A 12,870-nucleotide genomic window follows, 5' to 3' on the forward strand; every position below is an offset into this window, starting at 1 on the left:
TTGTAGCCCAAGCAGTACCCTAATAGCATGTTGTAGCCCAAGCAGTACCCTAATAGCATGTTGTAGCCCAAGCAGTAACCTAATAGCATGTTGTAGCCCAAGCAGTACACTAATAGCATGTTGGGTAATGGCGTGTGTATATAGATTGTGTATAGGCTTGTCTCCCACATGAATCGTCTCTTTGTGCCAGACTGGGTTTCCCTATTTTTTCAGTATTTAATTATTTGTATATGTTGTGTTGTGTTGTGTTGTGTTGTGTTGTGTGTGTGTGTGTGTGTGTGTGTGTGTGTGTGTATGTATTTACTGCTCTAGGGAAGTTATTTACTGTTATGTATTGATTGTAATGTTTATTTTTTCACTCTTTATGCGATGCAGAGTATACAGGAAGAAGAATGGTCATTTCATACCACAGTGAATTATTGCAATGTTTGTTTGTGTCAATTAATCCCATAAGGGATGGGTTGCCAATTGGCGATTTGATACTAAAAAAAATGTAATTCATTAATTCATTTTGCAAATTTCACTTCAATAAAGATATAAAACTGTACAACAGGTGACTGGTATTTCAAACGCAAATCAAAAACTGGTTGATCTCAGCACTTTCACACAAACTCCTATGCAGTGTAGACTGAAGTTGAGGTGAGAAACATGGGTTGTGTGGATGAATGAAAATCTTTTGGAAAGTAAAAACAATTGGATTTTCTCAATTGGCATCTTCTACTTGACAGACAGCTCAGATGATGTCTTTAGTATGATGTCATAAGATGTCCTTACTATGATGCCATAAGATGTCCTTACTATGATGCTCATAAACCAAAATTGATTCAACTTACTATGATGTCATAAACATGATTCCTTACTATGATGCCATAAGATGTCCTTACTATGATGTCATAAGATTCCTTACTATGATGTCATAAACATATAGGTGTTAGAATGGCCTTACTATGATGTGGAAATAAAACTGATGTCTTTAGTATGATGTCATAAGATGTCCTTACTATGATGTCATAAGATGTCCTTACTATGATGCCATAAGATGTCCTTACTATGATGTCATAAGATTCCTTACTATGATGTCATAAGATGTCCTTACTATGATGTCATAAGATGTCCTTACTATGATGTCATAAGATGTCCTTACTATGATGTCATAAGATGTCCTTACTATGATGTCATAAGATTCCTTACTATGATGTCATAAGATGTCCTTACTATGATGTCATAAGATTCCTTACTATGATGTCAGATGTCCTGACTATGATGTCATATGATGTCCTTACTATGATGTCATAAGATTCCTTACTATGATGTCAGATGTCCTTACTATGATGTCAGATGATGTCCTTACTATGATGTCATAAGATTCCTTACTATGATTGTCAGATGTCCTGACTATGATGTCAGATGATGTCCTTACTATGATGTCAGATGTCCTTACCATGATGTCATAAGATGTCCTTACCATGATGTCAGAAGATTCCTTACTATGATGTCAGATGTCCTGACTATGATGTCATAAGATGTCCTTACTATGATGTCAGAAGATTCCTTACTATGATGTCAGATGATGTCCTTACTATGATGTCATAAGATGTCCTTACTATGATGTCAGATGTCCTGACTATGATGTCAGATGATGTCCTTACTATGATGTCAGATGTCCTTACTATGATGTCAGATGTCCTTAGTATGATGTCAGAAGATTCCTTACAATGTCAGATGTCCTTACTATGTCAGATGTCCTTACTATGATGTCAGATGTCCTTAATATGATGTCAGATGTCCTTACTATGATGTCAGATGTCCTTACTATGATGTCAGATGTCCTTACTATGAAGTCAGATGATGTCCTTACTATGATGTCAGAAGATTCCTTACTATGATGTCAGATGTCCTTACTATGATGTCAGAAGATTCCTTACTATGATGTCAGATGTCCTGACTATGATGTCAGATGATGTCCTTACTATGATGTCAGATGTCCTTAGTATGATGTCAGAAGATTCCTTACAATGTCAGATGTCCTTACTATGTCAGATGTCCTTACTATGATGTCAGATGTCCTTAATATGATGTCAGATGTCCTTACTATGATGTCAGATGATGTCCTTACTATGATGTCAGATGTCCTTACTATGATGTCAGATGTCCTGACTATGATGTCAGATGTCCTTACTATGATGTCAGATGTCCTTACTATGATGTCAGATGATGTCCTTACTATGATGTCAGAAGATTCCTTACTATGATGTCAGATGTCCTTACTATGATGTCAGAAGATTCCTTACTATGATGTCAGATGATGTCCTTACTATTATGTAAGATGTCCTTACTATGATGTCAGATGTCCTGACTATGATGTCAGATGAAGTCCTTACTATGATGTCAGATGTCCTTACTATGATGTCAGAAGACTCCTTACTATGATGTCAGATGTCCTGACTATGATGTCAGATGTCCTGACTATGATGTCAGATGTCCTGACTATGATGTCAGAAGATACTATGATGTCAGATGATGTCCTTACTATGATGTCACTATGAAGATGTCCTTACTATGATGTCAGATGTCCTTACTATGATGTCAGAAGATGTCCTTACTATGATGTCAGATGATGATGTCTGTACTATATGATGTCAGATTTCCTGACTATGATGTCAGATGTCCTGACTATGATGTCAGATGTCCTGACTATGATGTCAGATGTCCTTACTATGCCTTCTCTCTCTCCTGTGTTGTCTACCATGCTTTGTCATCATGCGCGGCAGGTAGCCTAGTGTTTAGAGCGTTGAACTAGTAACTGAAAGGTTGCAAGATCGAATCCCCGAGCTGACAAGGTATAAATCTGTCGTTCTGTCCCCCTGAACAAGGTAGTTAACACACGGTTCCAAGGCTGTCATTGAAAATAATAATTAGTTCTTAACTGACTTGCCTCGTTGAATAAAAATTGTGTTGCTGCCGTGCCATGTCATTGTCTTAGGTCTCTCTTTGTGTTGTGTTGTTTCTCTTGTCGTGAAGTGTGTTTTGGCTATATTTTATTTCATTAATTTTCATTTTTAATCCCAGCCCCCATGGTACTCAGTGATGTGCTGTTTTGAAATTGCCCCAAACAATATACTTTGATTTCAAGACAAACATTTCTTTTGACACATTTTTTTTGTAGTAATTACTTTAGGGCCTTGTTTTAAAACACGATTATGGAATATGTTTTATTCTGTACAGGATTCCTTCTTTTCCCTACTAACAATAAGGTTCGTATTGTGGAGTAACTACAATGTTGTTGAACCCTCCTCAGTTTTCTCCTATTACATTTACATTTACATTTAAGTCATTTGGCAGACGCTCTTATCCAGAGCGACTTACAAATTGGTGAGATCACCTTATGACATCCACAGCCATTAAACTGTGTAACTGTTTTAAAGTCACTATTGGTCTCATGTTGAAATCAACTGAGTTACTGTAGTAATGTGACTTGTGTGTCTTCGTAGTGACTTTACCCATCTACCAATAGGTGTTCTTCTTTGTGAGGTATTGGAAAACCTCTTTGTGGTTGAATCTGTGTTTGAAATTCACTGCTCGACTGAGGGACCTTACAGATTATTGTAAGTGTGGGGTACAGAGATGAGGTGGTCGTTTAAAAAAAATCATGTTAAACACTATTATTTCACACATATTGGGTTCAATGCAATTTATTACGTTACTTTTTTTTTTTTTTTACTTCTGAATAAATTGAGGCTTGCCATAACAAAGGGGTTGAATACTTATTGACTCAAGACATTTCAGCTTTTAAATTGTTATTAATCAGTAAAAATGTCCAAAAACATAATTCCACTTTGACATTATGGGGTATTGTGTTACAAAAAAAAAACAAATGTAAGCAAAATGTGGAAAAGGTCAAAGGGTGTGAACACTTTCTGAAGACACTGTATGTATCTTAGATATAGGTTTTACATACAAACTTGACATGTCCACACTCACATAGGCTTAGCAAAAAAAACATGGTTGCTGTGGTCAAATGTTTTGGTAGCTGTGATTTCAGATGTGTCCCTATAAACAGGAGTATTATGGAAATCGTTATTCTTGTAAAGCTTGCAAACTTCTTAAACAAACTATTATATTAATCTGACTGGAGAGAGTGGGAGAAAAAGGAGAGACGGAGAGGGAGAGAGACGGAGAGAGATGGAGAGGAGAGAGACAGAGAGAGAGAGAGAGAGAGAGAGAGAGAGAGGAGAGGAGAGAGACAGAGAGAGGAGAGAGAGAGAGAGAGAGAGAGAGATGGAGAGAGATGGAGAGGAGAGAGACAGAGAGAGACGGAGAGAGAGACGGAGAGAGATGAGAGGAGAGAGACAGAGAGAGAGAGAGAGAGACGGAGAGGAGAGAGACAGAGAGAGATGGAGAGGAGAGAGAGAGAGAGAGAGAGATGGAGAGAGATGGAGAGGAGAGAGACAGAGAGAGACGGAGAGAGAGACGGAGAGAGATGAGAGGAGAGAGACAGAGAGAGAGAGAGAGACGGAGAGGAGAGAGACAGAGAGAGATGGAGAGAGAGAGAGAGAGAGAGAGAGAGGAGAGATGGAGAGGAGAGAGACAGAGAGACGGAGAGAGACGGAGAGAGATGAGAGGAGAGAGACAGAGAGAGAGAGAGAGAGACGGAGAGGAGAGAGACAGAGCGAGGGAGGGAGAGAGAGAGATGGAGAGAGATAGAGAGGAGAGAGACAGAGAGAAACGGAGAGAGAAACGGAGAGAGATGGAGAGGAGAGAGACAGAGAGAGAGAGAGAGAGACAGAGAAAGTGAGAGGAGAGAGAGATGAGAGAGAAAGAGACAGAAAGAGATAGAGAGAGAGAGAGAGAGAAAGAGGCAGAGGGAGAGATAGAGCACATGTTCACCTCTCTCCTTCTCCCTCCCTCCTCTCCCCTCCCTAACTCCAGCCCCCTCTTCTCCCCTCCTCTGCATCTGGATGCAGGGGTCGGGGAGAGAGAGGGACGAGGGGTGAGAGGGGCGAGGGGTGAGAGGGGCGAGGGGTGAGAGGGGTGAGAGCGTGTAAGCCCCCCTGGAGGTCCCCCAGGCCCGCCCCTCCTCATGGTCTGGCCCCGTGGCACACCGCAAGCCCTTTCAGGTGCACTTAATATCTGCAGCAGCAGCAAATTTGTCTGGGAGGCAAGTCTATAGCTGCCACTCACAGTAGTCTGGCCATATTACATTTTAATATTTATTGACAAACATTAGCATAATTGACTGTGCCAGGGTTTCTTGGGGAAGGTAGAGAGAGGGGTAGGGATAGGGCTGTTTCTCTGGGAAGGTAGACGGCTGAGGGAGGGGAGAGAATAGGGCTTCCCCCTAAGCTCAGGAAGGTAGACAGGCTGAGGGAGGGGAGAGAATAGGGCTTCCCCCTAAGCTCAGGAAGGTAGACAGGCTGAGGGAGGGGAGAGAATAGGGCTTCCCCCTAAGCTCAGGAAGGTAGACAGGCTGAGGGAGGGGAGAGAATAGGGCTTCCCCCTAAGCTCAGGAAGGTAGACAGGCTGAGGGAGGGAGAGAATAGGGCTTCCCCCTAAGCTCAGGAAGGTAGACAGGCTGAGGGAGGGGAGAGAATAGGGCTGCCCCTTAAGCTCAGGAAGGTAGACAGGCTGAGGGAGGGAGAGAATAGGGCTTCCCCTAAGCTCAGGAAGGTAGACAGGCTGAGGGAGGGGAGAGAATAGGGCTTCCCCTTAAGCTCAGGAAGGTAGACAGGCTGAGGGAGGGGAGAGAATAGGGCTTCCCCTTAAGCTCAGGAAGGTAGACAGGCTGAGGGAGGGGAGAGAATAGGGCTTCCCCTTAAGCTCAGGAAGGTAGACAGGCTGAGGGAGGGGAGAGAATAGGGCTGAAGCTCAGGAAGGTAGACAGGCTGAGGGAGGGGAGAGAATAGGGCTTCCCCTTAAGCTCAGGAAGGTAGACAGGCTGAGGGAGGGGAGAGAATAGGGCTTCCCCTTAAGCTCAGGAAGGTAGACAGGCTGAGGGAGGGGAGAGAATAGGGCTTCCCCTTAAGCTCAGGAAGGTAGAAGGCTGAGGGAGGGGTCCCTCGCTCAAGTCGCATTAATTAAATATGATGAGTAGAATGTTTTAAATCATCAGGAGGATTCGGAGATGCACGCCAGCTTTTCCCTCTCCTCCTCACGTCATCTCTCTGTCTCTCTTCTGTCTCTCTCTCTCTCTCCCTCTCTCTCCCTCTCTGTCTCGGTCTCTCCATCTCTCCATATCTCTCTCTCGGTCTCTCCATCTCCCCATCTGTCTGCATCTCTCCATCTGTCTCCATCTCTCCATCTCTCTCTGTCTCTCCAACACTCCATCTCTCTCTCTCTCTCTCTGTCTTTTCATCTCACTCTCTCCATCGCTCTCTCTGTCTCTCCATCTCTCTCCCTCTCTCTCGCTCTCTCTCTCTCTCTCCTGTCTCTCCATCTCTCCCTTCTCTCTCTCTCTCAGAATATCTCTTTTCTCCTCTCTTTTTCCATCGCTCTCTCTCTCTCTCCCCCTCTTCGTCATCTCCCTCATTCCTTTTTGAGGTGGTGGAAATGATGAGTCAGTGAAAAGTCAACACCCCCTCCCTCCTAAGGTGTCAATCAATTTATAGAAAACCATCTGTGCATGAAATAACTTCAATGAAGGATTGGACTCTTGATGTCAATACCTTGGGTTATGGCTTAAGTAAAAACTATTTTTGTGACAAATTTGATTTGTCACATGCCCCGAATACAACGGATGTAGACTTTACCGTAAACAGCTTGCTCTTCCCAACGATGCAAAGTTAAACAAATAACAATAAAAATAAAAAAATACACAAGAATGGAGCTAAATACAGGAAGTACCAGTACCAGATCAATGTGGAGTGATATACAGGGAGTACCAGTACCAGATCAATGTGGACCGATATACAGGGAGTATAAGTGCCAGATCAATGTGGAGCTATATACAGGGAGTACCAGTACCAGATCAATGTGGAGATATATACAGGAAGTACCAGTACCAGATCAATATGGAGTTATATACAGGGAGTACCAGTACCAGATCAATGTGGAGCTATATACAGGGAGTATAAGTGCCAGATCAATGTGGAGCTATATACAGGGAGTACCAGTACCAGATCAATGTGGGGCTATATACAGGGAGTACCAGTACCAGATCAATGTGGACCGATATACAGGGAGTATAAGTGCCAGATCAATGTGGACCTATATACAGGGAGAACCAGTATCAGATCAATGTGGAGCTATATACAGGGAGTACCAGATCAATGTGGAGCTATATACAGGGAGTACCAGTACCAGATCAATGTGGACCTATATACAGGGAGTACCAGTACCAGATCAATGTGGAGCTATATACAGGGAGTACCAGTACCAGATCAATGTGGACCTATATACAGGGAGAACCAGTATCAGATCAATGTAGAGCTATATACAGGGAGTACCAGTACCAGATCAATGTGGAGCTATATACAGGGAGAACCAGTACCAGATCAATGTGGAGCTATATACAGGGAGAACCAGTACCAGATCAATGTGGAGCTATATACAGGTAGCTATATCAGGATAGATAATAATAAGGTATTTGAGGTAGATATGTAGACGAAGGCAGGGTAAAGTGACTAGGCATCAGGATAGATAATAATAAGGTATTTGAGGTAGATATGTACATGAAGGCAGGGTAAAGTGACTAGACATCAGGATAGATAATAATAAGGTATTTGAGGTAGATATGTACACGAAGGCAGGGTAAAGTGACTAGGCATCAGGATAGATAATAATAAGGTATTTGAGGTAGATATGTACACAAAGGCAGGGTAAAGTGACTAGGCATCAGGATAGATAATAATAAGGTATTTGAGGTAGACATGTACACGAAGGCAGGGTAAAGTGACTAGGCCTCAGGATAGATAATAATAAGTTTGAAATTTAAATTAATTTAAGTTAATTTCCGATTGAGCTGACATGCATAATTTACAGTGAATGCAGTCTCCACTAATACGAGAACATTGGCTTTAAATTTCTATCCTGCTATAGCGCGACTCTTCAGCGATACGGATTGAATTTAGCCCCAAATCTTTCCGAAATTTGGATTAGAGTATTCTACTTCAAAGACAACAGAAAGTTCCTGTCACATTCTGACCTTAGTTCCTTTGTTATGTCTCTGTTTTAGTTTGGTCAGGGCGTGAGTTGGGGTGGGTAGTCTATGTTCTTTTTTCTATGTTGTGTTTATGTGTTTGGCCCTGGTATAGTTCTCAATCAGAGGCAGGTGTCGTTCGTTGTCTCTGATTGAGAATCATACTTAGGCAGCCTTTTCCCACCTGTGTTTAGTGGGTGATTGTTTTCTGTCTAGTGTTTTCTGCACCTTACAGGACTGTATCGGTTTTCGTTTATTTCACGTTGTAATTTTGTATTTTGTTGTTCAGTTAATAAACATCATGAACACATACGGCAGTGTAGGGGCAGCAGTAGGGGCGGCAGTGTAGCCTAGTGGTTAGAGCGTTGGACTAGTAACCGAAAGGTTGCAAGTTCAAATCCCCGAGCTGACAAGGTACAAATCTGTCGTTCTGCCCCTGAACAGGCAGTTAAACCACTGTTCCTAGGCCGTCATTGAAAATAAGAAATTTTTCTTAACTGACTTGCCTGGTTAAATAAAGGTAAAATAAAATACCACACTGCACATTGTTCTGACATTTCATACTCCTCGTCAGAAGAGGACAAAGATTTCTGTTACAGTTCCTTTAAAAACACAATGTTATTCGAAAGTAGTGGAAACCTGCTGAATAAATGTGTTTGTTCAGAGAAGATTTTTTTAAACAATATTTTCACATTTGCCTTTCATGTGCTAGTGCCATTGACATCAAGCAATATCAAAGACTTATCGTGCCGAGGAAATGGCAAGACAATGCTTGTGCATTCATACCCTACTGAACTCAGCCAGTGTTTTCACATGACACCAGCAGTCACGTATCTTGTGTTTGAACCAAAGACAGTTCAGTACAAGACAGACCAAAGAGCTGTATAAATTAGATTTGGGTCATTACATATAAGTTGCTATATCAGATTCCTCCGAAGGCCAATTCCTGACTAAGCTGACAGACAGGAGGGCAGTGAGGGAGGAAGGGGAGGTGACATGTCCTGAAGCTTATGAATTGCTTACATTTCTCCTCTAATCCCCCAGTGACAACAGTAGGCAAAGCAGCAGTTTCTACAATGGACAACATACTGGTGTGTGCTTTTGGTGGTGGTAGTGATGGTGGTTGTGGTAATAGTGGTAGTGGTTATAGTGGTGGTGGTTATAGTAGTGGTGGTGGTTATAGCGGTGGTGGTGGATATAGTGGTGGTGGTTAAAGTGGTGGTGGTGGTTATAGTGGTGGTGGTTATAGTGGTAGTGGTGATAGTGGTAGTGGTTATAGTGGTGGTAGTGGTTATAGTGGTGGTAGGGGTTATAGTGGTGGTGGTGGTGATAGTAGTAGTGGTGGTGGTTAAAGTGGTGGTGGTGGTTATAGTGGTAGTGGTGATAGTGGTAGTGGTGGTGGTGGTGGTGGTGGTTATAGTGGTGGTGGTGGTGATAGTAGTAGTGGTGGTGGTTAAAGTGGTGGTGGTGGTTATAGTGGTGGTGGTGGTTATAGTGGTGGTGGTTATAGTGGTAGTGGTGATAGTGGTTGTGGTAATAGTGGTAGTGGTTATAGTGGTGGTGGTTATAGTAGTGGTGGTGGTTATAGCGGTGGTGGTGGATATAGTGGTGGTGGTTAAAGTGGTGGAGGTGGTTATAGTGGTGGTGGTTATAGTGGTGGTAGGGGTTATAGTGGTGGTGGTGGTGATAGTAGTAGTGGTGGTGGTGGTTATAATGGTGGTGATTATATTGGTGGTGGTGATAGTAGTAGTGGTGGTGGTTATAGTGGTGGTGGTGGTGGTGGTTATAGTGGTGGTGGTTATAATGGTGGTGGTTATATTGGTGGTGGTGATAGTAGTAGTGGTGGTGGTTATAGTGGTGGTAGGGGTTATAGTGGTGGTGGTGGTGATAGTAGTAGTGGTGGTGGTGGTTATATTGGTGGTGGTGGTTATAGTGGTGGTGCTGGTTAAAGTGGTGGTGCTGGTTAAAGGGGTGGTGCTGGTTAAAGTGGTGGTGCTGGTTAAAGGGGTGGTGCTGGTTAAAGGGGTGGTGCTGGTTAAAGTGGTGGTGCTGGTTAAAGGGGTGGTGCTGGTTGGTGCTGGTTAAGGGGTGGTGCTGGTTAAAGGGTGGTGCTGGTTAATGGGGTGGTGCTGGTTAAAGTGGTGGTGCTGGTTAAAGGGGTGGTGCTGGTTAAAGTGGTGGTGCTGGTTAAAGTGGTGGTGCTGGTTAAAGTGGTGGTGCTGGTTAAAGGGGTGGTGCTGGTTAAAGGGGTGGTGCTGGTTAAAGGGTGGTGCTGGTTAAAGGGGTGGTGCTGGTTAAAGGGGTGGTGCTGGTTAAAGGGGTGGTGCTGGTTAAAGGGGTGGTGCTGGTTAAAGTGGTGGTGCTGGTTAAAGGGGTGGTGCTGGTTAAAGTGGTGGTGCTGGTTAAAGGGGTGGTGCTGGTTAAAGTGGTGTTGCTGGTTAAAGGGGTGGTGCTGGTTAAAGTGGTGGGGGTGGTGCTGGTTAAAGGGGTGGTGCTGGTTAAATGGGTGGTGCTGGTTAAAGTGGTTAAAGTGGTGCTGGTTAAAGGTTAAAGTGGTGCTGGTTAAAGGGTGGTGCTGGTTGATGGAGTGGTGCTGGTTAAAGGTGGTGGTGCTGGTTAAAGGGTGGTGCTGGTTAAAGGGTGGTGCTGGTTAAAGTGGTGGTGCTGGTTAAAGTGGTGGTGCTGGTTAAAGGGTGGTGTGGTGGTGCTGGTTAAAGGGTGGTGCTGGTTAAAGGGGTGGTGCTGGTTAAAGTGGTGGTGCTGGTTAAAGCTGGTTAAAGTGGTGTTGCTGGTTAAATGGGTGGTGCTGGTTAAAGGGTGCTGTTGCTGGTTAAAGGGGTGGTGCTGGTTAAAGGGGTGGTGGTGGTGCTGGTTAAAGGGGTGGTGCTGGTTAAAGTGGTGGTGCTGGTTAAAGGGGTGGTGCTGGTTAAAGGGGTGGTGCTGGTTAAAGGGTGGTGCTGGTTAAAGTGGTGGTGCTGGTTAAAGTGGTGTGCTGGTTAAAGGGGTGGTGCTGGTTAAAGGGTGGTGCTGGTGCTGGTTAAATGGGTGGTGCTGGTTAAAGGGGTGGTGCTGGTTAAAGGGGTGGTGCTGGTTAAAGGGTGGTGCTGGTTAAAGGGTGGTGCTGGTTAAAGTGGTGTTGCTGGTTAAAGTGGTGTTGCTGGTTAAAGGGGTGGTGCTGGTTAAAGGGGTGGTGCTGGTTAAAGGGGTGGTGCTGGTTGAAGGGGTGGTAGTGGTGGTGGTGATGTTAGAGGTTGGCCCTAGCTTTCATCATAATAGAAGATAATGAATGGTTTGAGAGGCGCTCTTCCCTCCCTGGTCCCCCTCCCTGGTCCCCCTCCCTGATTCACCCCTCCCTGGTCCCCCTCCCTGATTCACCCCTCCCTGGTCCCCCTCCCTGATTCACCCCTCCCTGGTCCCCCTCCCTGGTCCCCCTCCCTGGTCACCCCCCTCCCTCCCTGGTCCCCCTCCCTGGTCCCCCTCCCTGATTCACCCCTCCCTGGTCCCCCTCCCTGATTCACCCCTCCCTGGTCCCCCTCCCTGATTCACCCCTCCCTGGTCCCCCTCCCTGATTCACCCCTCCCTGGTCCCCCTCCCTGATTCACCTCCACCCCTCCCTGGTCCCCCTCCCTGATTCACCCCTCCCTGGTCCCCCTCCCTGGTCCCCCTCCCTGGTCCCCCTCCCTGGACCCCCTCCCTGGTCCCCCTCCCTGATCCACCCCTCCCTGGTCCCCCTCCCTGATTCACCCCTCCCTGGTCCCCCTCCCTGGTCCCCCTCCCTGGTCCCCCTCCCTGATTCACCCCTCCCTGGTCCCCCTCCCTGATTCACCCCTCCCTGGTCCCCCTCCCTGGTCCCCCTCCCTGGTCCCCCCCTCCCTGGTCCCCCTCCCTGATTCACCCCCCTCCCCCTCCCTGATTCCCCCTCCCTCCCCCTCCCTGATTCACCCCTCCCTGGTCCCCTCCCTGGTCCCCCTCTCTGATTCACCTCTCCCTGGTCCCCCTCCCTGATTCACCCATCCCTGGTCCCCCTCCCTGATTCACCCCTCCCTGGTCCCCCTCCCTGATTCACCCCTCCCTGGTCCCCCTCCCTGATTCACCCCTCCCTGGTCCCCCTCCCTGATTCACCTCTCCCCCTGGTCCCCCTCCCTGGTCCCCCTCCCTGATTCACCCCTCCCTGGTCCCCCTCCCTGGTCCCCCTCCCTGATTCACCCCTCCCTGGTCCCCCTCCCTGATTCACCCCTCCCTGGTCCCCCTCCCTGATTCACCTCTCCCTGGTCCCCCTCCCTGGTCCCCCTCCCTGATTCACCCCTCCCTGGTCCCCCTCCCTGATTCACCCTCCCTGGTCCCCCTCCCTGGTCCCCCTCCCTGATTCACCCCTCCCTGGTCCCCCTCCCTGGTCCCCCTCCCTGATTCACCCTCCCTGGTCCCCCTCCCTGATTCACCCCTCCCTGGTCCCCCTCCCTGATTCACCCTCCCTGGTCCCCCTCCCTGGTCCCCCTCCCTGATTCACCCCTCCCTGGTCCCCCTCCCTGATCCCCCTCCCTGGTCCCCCTCCCTGATTCACCCCTCCCTGGTCCCCCTCCCTGGTCCCCCTCCCTGGTCCCCCTCCCTGATTCACCCCTCCCTGGTCCCCCTCCCTGGTCCCCCTCCTGATTCACCCTCCCTGGTCCCCCTCCCTGGTCCCCCCCTGATTCCCTCTCCCTGGTCCCCCTCCCTGATTCCCCCTCCCTGGTCCCCTC

The 12,870-nt window shown here is 46.6% G+C and overlaps 1 protein-coding gene across 1 annotated transcript in view; it reads right to left on the reverse strand.

Annotated features, from left to right (window-relative positions):
- The window catches only part of LOC135524785 (nuclear receptor subfamily 5 group A member 2-like), a 160,579-nt gene that overhangs the window by 47,673 nt on the left and 100,036 nt on the right, over positions 1–12,870 (reverse strand). The window lies entirely within an intron of this gene.

This window comes from Oncorhynchus masou, chromosome 31 (assembly GCF_036934945.1).
Source record: "Oncorhynchus masou masou isolate Uvic2021 chromosome 31, UVic_Omas_1.1, whole genome shotgun sequence".
Classification (NCBI taxonomy): domain Eukaryota; kingdom Metazoa; phylum Chordata; class Actinopteri; order Salmoniformes; family Salmonidae; genus Oncorhynchus; species Oncorhynchus masou.